The sequence below is a fragment of the Pipra filicauda genome, unplaced genomic scaffold, assembly GCF_003945595.2.
Source record: "Pipra filicauda isolate LSUMZ 115617 unplaced genomic scaffold, ASM394559v2 scaffold280_size1006739_pilon, whole genome shotgun sequence".
Lineage (NCBI taxonomy): Eukaryota > Metazoa > Chordata > Aves > Passeriformes > Pipridae > Pipra > Pipra filicauda.
This window is the reverse complement of record NW_024104399.1, coordinates 943270-955546: the sequence shown is the minus strand read 5'-3', so window position 1 is coordinate 955546 and position 12277 is coordinate 943270.

Genomic DNA, 12277 nt, shown 5'->3' with positions numbered 1-12277 from the left:
CCTGACAGCCTTTCTTACATTTTGCCAGTGTTCACGACTTTTAAGATCGCTACAGTTTGCTGAATACAATAATATATATATATGTACCCATTTTTACTTCAAAAGAAAGTCTTACATTTACTGACAATTTTTTCCAATTTTATATATTTTGTCAAATTGAAGTACATACAAAACATAAAGTTTATAGTAGAGAAAGCAGCTGTAAAAGCTTCAGATCTGTGATAGAAAAAAAAATAGTTTCTTGACATTACCTCCAGAGTCTGAGTCAAATGCATAAAGTACCAATAAAATCCCAGTATTAGGCTGAACGCTGAAACATTTTAAATGTTTAAAAGTGGCCCTCAGCTTGAGTCATCTGAAAAAGAGACAAAACAAACCACTTTTCCATACACTTCACATGTCTACTATGTACAGATACATATTGTAAATATACATAGTAGACCCTAACTTCTACCTGCAGATCTTTCCCTGACTTTTACTACTGAATATAGTTTGCCAGAAAGAGAAATACTAGTGACAGGGATGCTCTAGGAATTATCATACTGAAATAGCTGGTTTCCATAGAATGACTTTCTGGCAAGGGTGAGTTTGGTTATTGCAGAGAGGCAGCACTTGTTTTATGTTTCCTCAGTCACCCTTCCTAAGCTATAATCTAGAAATCTTTCCTAGATGATCCTGTGAGGATGATCCTGATGGATGAGCCTGAGCAGTTGTTGCAGTTATGCCTGCATCATCTATGCCATACATCATGTAGCATTAAACCCTCTTTCTTTGGAAGCTACCACTTTAGTGTTTGTTAATGGATCTATAGTAGATGTGCAGTGTAGCACTGTTAAGAACATAGCAATGATCTCTTTTTCTGGTTTGGACCTGTTCATACAATCACATATGCTGCTAATTCATATATTTTCGCTGTCTTGCATGATTATACAATGCCTAGCAATTTTAACTTTCAATTCTAAGTGATACTTTTAGATACAAAGACTATATTACTAATAATCTTCTTTGGAAAATGTCTAGGAATGTTCCTTAAAAACACATGCTATAAACACATCTTTTGTGGCTAAGAAGTAGACCATTAATTTATGATATATGCATGTTGACTCATTGAAACAATGCAGATTTCTGCATACCAGGTGCAGATTCCACCCACTTTAAATTTATCAAGCACATAGTTGATACTAACAAATTTGCTTTCAGATGATATAAAGTGTATTCCTTGGCTTCCAATTATTTCTGTAATCATGGTGTAAAAAATTATAGAATTAAAATGTTTTATTTGTGTCTATAGAAAATTGTAGTAGTACTGTTATATGAACAAAATTAATGTGGGGTTTTTTTTAAATTAATTTTAAATCAATACAGTGCTTGTGAAGTACATCAGACAGACAGCTACAGAAGCTCTGCACAGAGAAGCTACAGGCTGTGTACTTTTGCAGGGGGCACTAGTCTTCCATTGGGCTCTCTCACGAGGACAGAGCCAGGGCCAGGGTTCACCATGCCCTTCTGTGACAGGCACAGTTGTGAACATGATAGAATGAGGTGACAATGATGTCTCAAGATCTGCCAATCACCTCTCAAATTGTCACCATACGTAGTCACTATTGATGAAGATCTCATTTGAAAAAGCGAATACAGCCTTGAAATTAAGAGGACAAGAAATAGCCCAATGGACAAGATCAAGGATTTGGACTCAGAAGAGCAGTGTGCTGACCCCAGCTGTGCTCTATAATCATTGCATCACCAATGCTGAGGATCTGGGGGGAATTTAGGAGATTCATAGGCTTTATTTGGGTCATTTGCTCAGAGATAATTTTCACTGTGAACAAATGTCGAACTGAGTTACGTTTATGAATTGTTCGTTTCTGATTCAGTTCATTTCTGAGCCTAATCGCATTAGGAAGACAGATCACGCTGATGTTCATCTTCTCTTTTTCAGTATAAGGCTCAAGTAGAGTGTACAAACAACCTTGTGCTGGACTGAGTTGGTTTTTTAAAAAAATTTGTACCTGTATGTCATACTGCCAGGTCTGCTTCTGAAGGAGGATATTGAACAGCTTTGTCTGGGAAATTAGAGAATAAATGACAATTATAAATAACAATTAATGGAGGGGAGAGGCATTTCTAAAAAGGAATAACCCCATGAGGCTGAAGTCTGTGAAAGTTCTGAAGTTTAAAAATATATTTATTTATTGATAAACTAGAAATTTCCAAAATGTTTATAGATAAAACTCTAGATCCTACTGTTGAAACTACTGATTGAGGCCTATTTGTGGATAATATGTTTCCTCTGCATATTCATGCAAACTCCAAACTCTTCATTTGCATGTAATAGCTAACTAATAAAAATAATATGCTCACAGTATTAAGGAATGAGATTACTCTGTTTGTTTCCAGAGTATATGTATCTGTTATTGCTTCTTTTGGATACTGTTTATTGGTATGTATATGACATTCAAAGAAATAAACCATAACATTGCTTTTAATATGGTAAAGTTGCAGAAAATTGTTCATCAGGTTCTAATAACATTATATTTCTAGTAACTTTTGCATTAATGAATTAGTTGAAGTATTAAGGTGTTGGCATGTTTCATATATCAAATATTTAATAAATCAGAATTTATTAACATACGGGTTAATAAATGCAATACTTAGAGATTACTTATAAATAAGCTTAAGCCTTTACTTTTCACTACCTTTCCATAAGATTTAGAAAATATGTTATAATTTTATGAGAAACTGCAAATTTTCTTTATATTTTCAGTTGGTATTTTACTTTAGAGATGATTACTTACTGTTCATTGGGGTCCTTCATATGGGGTCCTTCATATGGTTTATAGGAGCTTTATATTGTTGTTGTATCCGAACTATACTCAGATTATTACTTTACTGAATATTTAAGTCTACAACTAATGACAAATATGGACATATAAAAGTAATTAGTTACATACTTTTCAGTCAAGTACCATAATTTCAGTCAAGTACCCAATGTTTACACTGGCACAGTCCTCCCAGACAAAGGATATCTCATAAAGTTTTGTTCTGCTCCCTGAGAGCAGAGCCTTGACATCCCTAATTTTGATGACGTTTCAGAACTCGGGTAAAGACCACTGAGTATTTCTCATTGATTTCTGATCATTTCCGGTCGTTTCCAATGCCTTTATTTTTGAGCAGCTCTTAATTGGACTGAAAGCTCTGTCTGGTCATTTATAGCATGTGTGTCACTGTGGTACACAAAATCATGAAGACGGTTGAGCTGCTGCAGTGTTATCTTTTTTGTTCTATGAGAAAAATAGAAGTATTCCCAAGTCCTTTAGGGTCAGACTAAATATTTTTTTCTGTTATAATTTTCCTGCTGATTTCAATGGGAAGCTTGGTTGCAGATGATTGGCAAAATCTGATGCTTAATAAGATTAAACTTCAAAGACTAATTAGGCTCAATTGCAAATACTTTCATGGCTGATCATCACCAGTTGAGGCATATCCAGCTGACAAGCGTTTCCAGAGTGACTAGATTTACTTATCCCAAGTGACATTCAACAGAAACGAAAATGAAATTTTGTCCACATAAAAAGGCAGATGTTTTATTGATTTTTTTGGGCAACTGAGATGCATATTGCTATCACTCAAAATTAACTATAACGTTTCTAACTATTATGGCTAAAAGAAAGACAAGAATAATAAATATTTTAAAAAAAACAAGCCAACAATAAAAGCTGCCTTTGCAATCTAGCTTTTGGAGTTATAATTAATTACTGAGTCAAAAAGCTCAATATTATTAGTTAGCATCTGATTATAGACACTTTAAAAGTACATGATCAACTCAATTCATCCTTCAGTTTTTAACTTGTTCTTACTGAAGTCAAAAAGGTGTTGCTTGAATAAATACCTGTGGTGAAAGCAGAGGATCACTTTACATAAAGAAATACAAAGAGCAGTTCTTGGACAGCCTCAGTACAGCATCCTGACTGTACAAGCATATCTCAGTGAGAAAATAATACACTGATCCCACATTTATATGCAGACATTCGCCCATCCCCATCCAGCTTATTGTCCATGTGTAGCTTTATAAGTATTTGTAAGGAAGAATTGAGCCAAACCCGGCTGAGGTCCAAGGAAATCTGTCCCTGTTACTCCTTCATTTCATGACATTTTCCTCCTGAGAGGGGTAGAGTCTATATTTGCTTAGTTTATCTCAAAATTGTAATTGCCACCTGCCTGTGTGTGGAGAGATACCACAAAGCCAATACTAAAACGGACATAAGCCTGACATAAACCAGGAGTACTGAATTGGTACAGTACATTTCTACCCATAAGAGTAATGCTGTTGGCTGGTCCCGATGTGAAAGGCTTTTTTTAGCCATTTTTTGACCAAAACTGTGCTCCAATGAGTGAAACGGAGCAATGCTGAGTGGAGCATAGGATGCATTTGAAACTATGAACTGCTGCCCCTATGGGTGCAGCAAAACTCTTGACAAGGCAGCAGTTCCCAGCTTTTGATTAATTTTTGGCCTCCAAGGAAGATGCTGCCTTGTGCTATGGCTAATTACTGATTAGCAGCTGAGAAACGGTTATTTGTATCCATGCGAAGTAGAAAAACTGAATACTACAGGACAGCCAGAATGAAGCACATTTCCTTTAAGAATAAAATAAAATAAAATAACTTAATATTCAGAGGAAAAAGGAGATTTACAGCAATAGTAAATCAGTATCTCATCCAAAGCATGTAGCTACTTAATGTATTCGTTCCTTGGTAATGCCTTTGACCCATTTGGTTTCCCCAGTCCAACATATTGGTAATAGCAAAATGAAACCTTTTTCACAGGTGGCCTCTATGAATGACCCTGAAGGCAGCATCTCATCTGGAATAAAGCTGAGACTGGGATGTAGTTTTTAATGAATTTAGAACTGGTTAGATTAAGAGTCCTGAAGTTAGAGTATGCTGTTTATCCTAGAGCAGGTGAAGTAGGGACAGCATTTATGTCATTTCTGTAAAATTTAACTCAGCAGCAGTAAAGCATGTTCTGTTAAATAGCTAATAAACATTCCTGAGGGCCACTTGGGGGCTTTGTGTAATATATAGTGTTAAAATAGGAGGCTATAGCTAAGGAAGAAAGGAAAATAAAATTCCACACTGAAATACTGCACAGTGAAACCATTTGGGTAGGTTGCTTATGGATGAAGAAAGAAACAAAATGATGTATACTTGCACATTCCTTTGACACAAGATAGAAAGATCACAGCTGCTTATTTCAAACACTTGCAACGAGCCTTAGGGACAAAATCTAGGAACAATAGATCCCAAACCATTTTTTCCATTATATGCCATGCAAATATGAATTTTCTTCACGTTCTGTACTGAATAACATCAGTTTATAACTTACAAGCTGCTGTTCCGTGAAGACATGATCACAAATACCAGTTTAGATCTTACTCTGTCCAGCAGAGGGCACTGACATGCACATACATTAAATGTGTATTAAAGGTTGTTTTTTTTTTTGACAAAGGCTTCTTCAAAAACATTGATTAGAAGCCTAATTTCATTATTACGGTTAATATAACAGGACATGTTTGGTATTATAAAAGTTATTATTTCTAGGCTTGTGTGTCACTCATAATTGCTTTCTCCTATTGGCAAATTATTTAGGTGAATATATTGAAAAAAAATTGCATTAGTGCAGTGGTGTTATTTTGCCTCTTTTACCACCTAAAATGCATACACTAACTTTTTTTCCAGCATAGTTTTGAAGGCAAATCATTTAAGCATAAGTAACTGTGGTTGAATAGTGTCTGGCTGAAATCAACACTGAAGGACTGATTATGGCAAGTATGTTTTTTCCAGATAAAAATACACAATGCTAATAAGAACTTTCCGCAGTTCTCATGTCATGAAAATCCATGGAAGGAAAGTTAAAATAATAAACAGCTGAGCATGAACACTGTTAAAAAACTGAGTTTATTTCTGACTTTATAAAAGGATGTGAATGGGTCAAGAGCATCGCTTTCTCCACCCAAATATGCTGAATATGCAAATTACCAGAGATAAAACGGAATTAAAGAAGACCTACAAATCTCATTAAACACCTTATACCTACATCACAAGATAACATAAAGATGTAACATTTTGGTCGTTTCTAGTCCTCATGTGTTAATACTGGCTAGAGCAAGTGCAGCAGGTGAGGTTTCTTTTTGGATAGCCAAGGATAAGTGGCCTTTCATAGCCTTTCTGCTTTGCAGTTTCTGAGATAACTAATCACTCTGTAATTGGCAACAGGTATGTAAACTCATGTTAAGAAATTGGAGCATAAATTGAGAAACTGGAGTACAATTTTCATTAATCAGTTAATTAGCTCATTTTTCATGAAAAGAAGGCAAAGAAAATGTCTCATGTTATGAATAGGAATAAACATACTGTCAAGGCTGCAAATCACTGGACTTAGCTTTGTTTATATCAAAGTCAATGGCAGCATGTGATTAAGGAATAAGAAAGTAGAAATTTTCTCTGCTGAGGCTAAATTGGAGTTAGCTCAGGCAGTATTTAAATGAATGAGGAATTACAATTTTCACAGGCGCTTCGTGTTTGCTGATCATTAAATGAACTCACAAGGAGCGACATGTGCAGAGCATAGCAAGAGCTGTAATGATCAGTGTTTTCTTTCATTGCTATTAATGTCATTACCTGCCTTGCCAAAAAGGTGTTCCTAAGAGCTGTATTGGCTATTACAGCAAACAGTCTCAAGTAATCACAGAATGTCTAGGTAGGTGAATAGATATTTAGTTATGATGTTCTCTGCAATTCCAGAAACACTTGGCACAGAGCATAGTTGTTCTTAGAACCAAAATCCACTTTCCCCCCAATTGCTTCATATTTCTGTTGTTTCATACTTCATATTTTAGATCGTAACATCATCCATAAAACCCTGGATAATTCTAGCCTGTTAGCTAAACTTCTAAATATGTTCTTGGTAGCTCATTACATTCTCTGCTCTTGATTAATACAAGTTAAGAACAATTGACCTGACAACTGGCATCAAGTAAGCAGAGAAAGCTGTTGACACAATAGTGAGGAAATGATTTGCTGATCATGTTGTCTCTTTTATGTTCTTTGCTGGCATAATGATGGCTGTTTTTTATTTAAACCAACCTGAGTAAAAATTTTAAGTATTCAAGGTCATTGGTTTGGTAATTCAAGTTTACTTATAACTTTGTATTATCACAAAACCTGAATTTATAGTGGGTTTGATCAAAATAGAAACAATTTTCCAGAGCTTTTTCTTTGGAAATGGTGTTCATCATTTTTACCTACAGCTGTGTAACCCTTTTTCCTGGTAGCAGAAAGCATCAGAAACCGCAGAGCTAGAGGGTCTTAATGATGAAACTGCCTGTTATTTATACTCTCTGTATATAAGTTGGCTTTGGTTATTCATTACAGAGGGAGAAAATGGTATAAAAAGAATGTCACTGTGTTATTAATGCTATATGCTGTTATCAGTCATGATTTTTTTTAAAATTCATCTGTTACATCTGCTCCTGTGTGCTCACATAGTTCAGTATACACTTAGTATCGAAAACCAGAAGTTCACTCTCAGTGAATCACAACCACTATTTCTGAAGTTACCTGTAATCACATTTTTTTAAGAGCAAGGGTCTGACTTTTTCACTGCTTAGGTTTGTGAAGACAGAACACAATAAAGCAAGATTCATAAGTCCCGCCCCTATAGTTACAAGTGTCACTCCCACTCTGAATTATGTATGAATGCGACCATTGAAATCTTCTCCTACATGTAAAATAGCTCTTGGAACTCAGTGTTGTAGTTTATTGTCTGTTTTGTTCTATGTTGTTGAACAACAAGTTACATAGGAGAGGAGTCAGAGGTGATAACCATAGGCAGAAGACACATTTTCTTTGAACGACCTGTAATCCAAATACTGTGTCCTTTCTACATCAACCTAGTTATGCTGTCTGGAACTTGAAAGAAGTAAAGAGTATTAACTCCATTTTACTGTCTTTAGGTGCTGCCTATTGTCCTTAAGTGAAAATCCATTAGAGAGACTGGGGACCTTTCTATGATGAATTCACGGGAGAAGAAATGAATCAGGCAGAGAAAAAAAGGGTTTGTAAGCATAAGTGGAATATTATGACTGACTACAAGCATGAATGGCTGATAAGATACCTGTGGGAATTCAGATAGGAACATGTTGGAATGTATCAGCTTCGTAGAATATGGTTTTTAACAACCTTAAGTTGATGTAAATGCATGTCTGTATTGTACTTTGAGCCTACCATTTTATTCTCATAGAACCAATGATAATATTTAATATATTCAGATGTAGGTTCATCAAAGACCTCTTCAATGTGGTTGAACTATAGGAAGTTTACTAAAGTGAACAATTACAATGTGCTCTTGATGTTACTGGAACATTTTTTGAATGCGGAATCACAGAATATGCTGAGTTGAAAGGGACCCACAAGGATCGTCAAATCCAGCTCTTAGCCCCGCACAGGACCATCCTCAAGAGTCACACCATGTGCCTTAGAGTATCATCCAAATGCTTCTTGAACTCTGTCAGGCTTGGTGCTGTGACCACTTTCCTGGGGAGCCTATTCCAGCATCCAACCACCCTTTGGGGGAAGACCTTTTTTCTAATATCCAACCTAAACCTCCCCTGGCACAACTTCAGGACATTCCCTTGGGTCCTGTCACTGGTCACTACAGAGACGACATCAGCGCCTGCCCCTCCACAACCCCTCAGGAGGAAGTTGTAACTGCAATGAGGTCTCCCCTCAATCTCCTCCAGGATGAACAGAACAAGTGACCTCAGCCGCTCCTCATACAGCTTCCCCTCAAGGCCCTTCACCATCTTCATTCCTCTCCTTCATACAGTCTCTAATAGCTTAATATCTTTCCTATATTGTGGTGCCCAAAACCGTGTGTTGCCAAAATTCAAGATGAGGCCACAGCAGTTCAGAGCAGAGCGGGACAATCCCCTCCTTCACCCGGCTGGTGATGCTTTGCCTGATGCCCCCCAGGACACAGTTGGCCCTCCTGGCTGCCAGGGCACCAGGATCCTCAGGTCTCTTTGCATAGCACTGCTTTCCAGCATCTCATTCCCCAGTCTGTATGTACATCTGGGGTTGCCCCATCCCAGGTGCAGAATCCGGCACTTCTCCTTGTTGAGCTTTATATGATCGGTAATTTCCCAGTCCTCTAGTTTGTCCAGGTCTCTCTGCAGGGCCTCTCTTCCTTTGAAGGAGTCAACAGCTCCTCCCAGTTTTGTGTCATCTACAAACTTGCTCAGTATTCCTTCCAGTCCTTCATCCAAGTCATTTATGAAGATGCTGAAGGACCTAAGATGGAGCCTTGTGGAACCCCACTAGTGACAGGTCACCAGTCTGATGTTGCCCCATTTACTATTATCCTCTGTGCTCGATCTGTGAGCCAGTTGCTTACCCACACCATGATATGTTTATCCAGCTGTTGGCTGGACATTTTGTCCAGAAGGATCCTATGAGACACAGTATCGAAAACTTTACTGAAATCCAAGATTATATAAACTGGCTTTCCTTGATCAGCTAGGTGGGTTACCTTGTCATAAAAGGAAATCAGGTTTGTGAAGCAGGACTTTTACAAAGCTGTGCTGGCTGGACCAGTGACTGCATTGTCTTTCAGGTGCTTTTCAACAATTCTCAAAATAATCTTCTCCATAACTTTACCAAGCACTGAAGTGAGACTTACAGGCCCATAGTTTCCATGGTCCTCCTTCTTGCCCTTGAAAATTGGGACAACATTCACCAGCTTTCAGTCAGCTGGAATCTCTCCGGATTTCCAAGACAGCTCAAAAATCATCAAGAGATGTTTTGCAATGACATGAGCCAGCTCCTTGAGGATTCTGGGATGAATCCCATCTGGCCCCATAGATTTACAGGGATTCAGCTGGAGCAGTAGATCCCACACCATTTCAGGGCTGACTCGGAGTTGATTGTTCTCGCAGTCATGGTCCTCCAGCTCAGGGCATTGAGACCCCCTTGGTCTGTCATCCATGTGGAAGAAAGAGGCAAAGAAAGCATCAAACATCTCTACCTTGTCTCTGTCCCTGTTTGTGAGGTGACCAGCCTCATCCAGGCAATAATGGCAATAAATTATTGCCATTAATTTATTTGAAAAAAACTCTTTTTATTGTCCCCCACATTTCTGTCCTGCCTCAACTCCAGCTGAGCTGTAGCTGCTTGAACTCTCTCCCTAGAGTGGCAAGAAGCACATCTATATTCTTCCCATGTCACTTGAACCTGCTTCCACTGGGCATACTCCTTTTTTTTTTGCCCTATGTCCAAGAGAAGATCCCTACTCAGCCAAGCCGGCCTTCTACCTCACCTGCTTGATTTCCAACATTCAGGAATTGCCTGCTTCTGTGATCTGTGGAGGTGATGTTTCAAAAGTGCCCAGCATTGATGGATCCCAGCACCTGCAAAATGCTTTCAGTATTCTGTATTTTATGTACGTACAGGCACTTGTGACTCTGGTATTAGATGACCCTGTGATCCTTCAAGAAGATTATTAATTTGACCAAGCTGCCTGAAGGAATCTTTCATATTTCTCTAGAATGTTAAGTGAGTGAGATAGCTCTGTGGCAGGAGATGCTAGGAGAAACCTGGAAGAAAAGACATAGATGGACACATGAGGAAAAACATAAAAAAAAAATAAAAATCTACAGCAGATCAGATTTATAAAATAGAATTTAAAATTATGAATACAATTGCTCTATACTGTCTCAATTTGTAGATTTAACATTCTCTCTGCATTATAAATATGAACAAGCATTTTTCGTTCATTAGCAATGACAAGATTTAAAAAAACAAGGAGATTTTCTGTATGTATAATTGGTTTAGTAACTGGTTTGGACTTGTTCCTGTTGCGATAGCCTTACGCAACAGATCTGATTTGTGCAGCACAATGAAGTTTTGAACTCAGTTTATTGTTTGCCCCCAAATAAATTCTCCTCTGTTAGACAATATATCATAGTGCCTGCAATTTGCTGACACTCTTGCTCAGGACAAATCTTCAGTTAGAGAAAAAGCAGAACACTGTCTTTCTGAGAGATCTGGTGACCCTGGCTACAAACGTTTCCAGGCATGGTAGATCATAGAGCAAATTTTATGCTTTATAAATTGCATGGCAAATGTCCATCATTTATCTTGGATTGTAACACTCATATGTTATGGAAGCCTTAATAGCATTTTGGAATAGGACCCATGGATAAAAGCTATGCCAAGCAGTTGAGAAATGTCAAGTGATTTGTTTTGCACTGGATCCTAGAGATGCTAAATATCTTGCTTATCTACTGAGGAAGACACATTTTTTGAACTGTCTTTAAGTTTTCAAAAAGATAAATGGTGGACATTTAGCCTTTTTTGATCTCAACATCCCTTTTTAAAGTCATTATGTCCATATCCTGAGTCTGCATATCTGATAATATACTGAGTGATGAAACTAGAGCTGAAGTTGACTCTGAAAGCCTGTATGAGACAATCTCTTTCTCCCACCTAACCCTTGCCAAACCTTGATGTTCCCTAAGGTAATAATCACATAGAATCATCAAATGGTTTGAGCCAGAAGGGGTCATTAAAGATGATCTGGACCTACTTCTGGGATGTGGGCTGGAACATGAGCTGGGTTGCTGAAAGCCCCATCCAACCTGACTTCCAATGATGGGGGATCCACCACTTCTCTGGGTAGTCTGTTCAAGGCTCACCATCCTCATCATAAAAAATTTCTTTCCTTAAATCCAGTTTAAAGCTATCGTATATATGAAGCACTACATATTTAATAAAGGTGCTTGGATATCTCATTGCTGTTCAGTATTAGTGATAATGGTATGGCAACTTTTGTACATAAAGGACTTTTCATCCACTGGTCTAAGGAGGGGTAGGGAGTTCTACTTTCTCCTGTTTTTTTATTAACAGGGAAATAAAGTCTTTGGGCTTATGTGGATTAAGACATTAAAACCTGCAGATATGTTCCTTTACTACATGTATAAAACCAATGTTTTGTGTTGCTGTTTTAAACCATCTGCATTTTAGGCTGGCATTATATGGCTTACTGATTAAATTTTTATGATAACATACGAAGCAGTTCGAATCAGTTTTATATGTTGCTGTGCCCTTTCCCAATAATCACTAATTAAATACTATGCCAATATATATATATATTCATTAATGCTTCCTTTATTTACATTTGCTGCTTTACTTTATCTCCCTGAACACACAGTGACCAAAAGC